This window comes from Fukomys damarensis, unplaced genomic scaffold, assembly GCF_012274545.1.
Source record: "Fukomys damarensis isolate Sample0158 unplaced genomic scaffold, DMR_v1.0_HiC HiC_scaffold_21, whole genome shotgun sequence".
Lineage (NCBI taxonomy): Eukaryota > Metazoa > Chordata > Mammalia > Rodentia > Bathyergidae > Fukomys > Fukomys damarensis.
This window is the reverse complement of record NW_022900933.1, coordinates 15,881,421-15,884,761: the sequence shown is the minus strand read 5'-3', so window position 1 is coordinate 15,884,761 and position 3,341 is coordinate 15,881,421. Positions and strand designations below refer to the sequence as shown.

The window sequence follows — 3,341 nt, the reverse complement described above, 5'->3', positions numbered from 1 at the left end:
TCCCTTTTCTGCTTCTGAACAATTTTTCTTCTCCACCAGTTATTTGCTTCTCTAATACATTTGGAATTGGGATTGTGTAGAGAATCCCTGAGTCAGTACATATGCACGGGGGGGGGGGGCATGCCCAAAACCAAGAAATAGAGCTTTTCCTTGGTCAGATTTTGCCTCTCCAGACTAAAACAGGCATGAAAGGAAACTTGGATTCCTCTCCCTTGAAAAGTGACATTGTGAAAAGAGAACAGGAGGAAAAGTAGCATTTATATCCAAGGAAGCCCAAGGCATACCATATCACTCCTCAAGTCCTCCATTTTCTACTTCATTGGATTTATAAAGACTGTTTTTACCCATAATATACCTGTCATCTAGGTCTTGCTCAAGAGGCTCTGAACAGATACCATCTGCACCACCTTCAGAGCCAACCGCACAACACAAAGCTACAGACTCCCAGACTCCAGTGTTCTTGCTTTCTAAGAGGGGCCCTGCAAGTTAGGGAAAAGCACATAACACAGAAAAGAAGAGAAGCTGGATGGAGTAGTTACATTATAGTGTTACCCTGTGCATGTAAAATTAAAATGTAGAGTTCAAGCAACGATCTCTCTCGTAAGACCTAGTCTTTGATAACACAATAGCCTTCTGTTAGTTCAAAGCATGTTCCTTAAAACCTTCCTTCATTAAGGGTTTCCCCTTTTCTTACTGTGTTGTCTATTTATTTTACATTTTCTTTCTTAACTGATTTTTTACAAGGAATGGGAATGATAGAAATGTATCTGCATATATGAGCAAAAACATTTATGAAAGCCTTTTTTCTTAAAAAAAGTGTATAACCAGAATGAATAGCTGAACTTTATGGCATTTTTCCACCAAATTTTGTAATTTCATTGAGTTCCTAAAGTAAAATGGCAAGTTCTCCTAGTGAAACTAGCCTAATTTTATGTTCTCTGTGGCACCTAGTCACTATGGCTTTTCAAGAGCCATTATTATACAAAGCACCATAATCATGACCAGGCCCTCCTATGACGTTATTGTTTCCTATCTGCCAGGACATTAATTGCTTCTAACTTGCTCTAAAATTGGTAGTGCAGCACACTGTCAAGACTAGAGAGAAGAAAGCTGCCAGTGACATATTAAATGGCTGTGTAAAAGGACATATGGGGCATCTTCACATTTGCATGTTACTTCATTTGTTATGGGGTGTTAGCACAGGCCTTCTGTCTTGACTTCTATCTTATTGTGGTCAGTGCTTAATCTTTCCTTCCACTAAATGTTTCAGATGCCTCTGAGGTTATTTTGGCATTTCCATTTTCCTTTTGCAGATTTTTTTTTTTTTGAGTCACTGAATTGAATGGGAGGTTATTTCTAAATTAGAAGGTGAGGATGAGAGAAGAGGAAGGAAAGCTCCAGAAAATAACTAGGAAAAGACACTTTTATGTGTACTTACTGGAGGAATAATTTCCACTTAGTTTGGTGACAGAAGTGTGTAGTTTATTTAAACTTGACTAAAAATTTAGGCTAGAAAACAGACCCCCTCCCATAACAAACATACAGTTTCAGACTCATCGAAGCTTGCTCTGCAAAGGACGAGAGGTTAGTAAATAGAAGAGATATGGGACAAAGAGTTAGCAGGAAGAAGATGGAGGCAAAGTACAAAATTTCCAAAGTCCAGAGTCGGTCCCACAGGAAGTTCCCAATCATAAAAGTGGTGCTTGTGAAGAGAGTCCCTCTTCAACAGTGTCCCAAACATGCCTGTACCGTATCCACATTTCATGGCCCATGGGTTTGCATATTGTGGGTGGAGTTGTGAGGAAGGTATATTTAAATCTGATTTAGAAATTCAAAGAGTAATTAGGCCAATACTTTTTCCTAGCATTTTCTTATTTAGGAACAGGAAACGTGGGTGGAAATGAAGTTAAAAAAATGAATGATGGATATATTTCTAGGAGCATGAGAGTTTTTATAGCAATACCAGATTTCTCAAAAATGCCTACTGTGATTTCTACCTAAATGAGTAAAAATGCAATCATTTATTTTTGTGCATTGTGCCAAGTGAGAAAAAAAATCCCCACAATTCATTCATGGCTCTAATTTAGACTGCTAGGAAGAGTTTAGGTGTAAAAAAAAAAGAGAGAGAGAGAAAAGAAAAGAAAACAGAAAAGACGAGCATTTAAAGTATCTGACACACAGCTAATAGAGCTATTTAAGAATTGCTGAACATAAAAACCAAGCAGGGGAGGGAGGAGGTTGGAAGCGGAAGTCTCATTTTCAGAGCATCACAAGGGTAAAATGTGGCCCGTTCATTCAAAACTTGTTGATTATTATCTGCTCTCTGGTTATTTGGCAGAGGCCAGCCAGGAGTGGGTCTGCAAACTGAACTCTCTACACCACACTTAAGTTTATTGACGATGTATGTATTGCAACTGAAGTGGAACGATTGCTACTAAAGGACTGGTTTGATTTTTTTAGCATTTAGACTCCCGGAAAGAACTTCAAAGAAATTGGGTGTATTGAAAACTCACAAAAAGAAAGGGAAATGTTTATTTATATGGTACCTTTCTCCCAAGGAGTTAGAAATAAACACAATGTTTGATGTTGGTGTTTCACAGGTGTTACTAATATGAATAAGCTGACATAGATTAGCTTCAGCTTGTAGGAAGGGAGCTGTAAAAAGAGAAGAGTTTACAGCGTGTGCTCCACAACAAAGAGTCAACCCCTTCCCCGGTAACCTCAGATGCGAGCTTCTGCCTCTTTTTAGCTTTCTACGGCTCAACCAAACTGTGCAAGCTGGAAACAACTGCGGCCGTCACAGCCCTTGCAGGTTAATTTAACAGACACTTCCAGCAGCCTATCATAACTTCGGACAGGACAGTCATCAACCAATTGCAACTAAAGCTTGGTCTAGGTCGTTCCAGGTCCAGGCGGGTGCGAATACCCGGTCCAGGAAAAGGGGAGGCAAAGAGGCGATGACTGGCAGGTGAATTAAGCCAATCAGAGCAAAGAGCCGCCGTCCCATTGTCCAATGGATAGGTCCTAAGTATGATATAGGGTGGGCCTGTTGTCATGGGGGAGGTGGTGGCACTTGGTGGCTACTGGCGGCCGAGGTAGAGGCAAAGGCGTTGGAGTTGGTCGTAGGCAGTGGCAGGTGAGTTCCGTAACGCGGCCCTGAGGGCTGGAGGCCGTCGCGGGGCGGAAATTGCAGCTCTGCGCTGTGGAGGTGGCGGCCGGAGGAAGGGGGCGGCCTGGGCCAGGTCGGGGCCAGGCCAGGGCGGAGGCGGCGATGAGTTCGCTCTGACTGGGTTGGTGGGAGAATGGCCCGGTTCCTGGCTGCAGAGTTCCCGCTGGGAAGG

General features: G+C 42.3%; 1 protein-coding gene across 10 annotated transcripts in view; it reads left to right on the top strand.

Moving 5' to 3' along the window:
- The first annotated feature begins 3,023 nt into the window (after window positions 1-3,023).
- Numb (NUMB endocytic adaptor protein) overlaps window positions 3,024-3,341 on the top strand; it is a 148,664-nt gene continuing 148,346 nt past the window's right edge. For 7 of the 10 annotated variants that reach the window (XM_010645442.3, XM_010645439.3, XM_033766670.1 and 4 more), the window contains exon 1: window positions 3,024-3,136. The gene's annotated coding sequence lies outside the window, so the exon portion shown is untranslated. The remainder of the gene's footprint in view (window positions 3,137-3,341) is intronic. The other 3 variants (XM_033766675.1, XM_033766672.1, XM_033766674.1) reach the window with 1 other exon arrangement.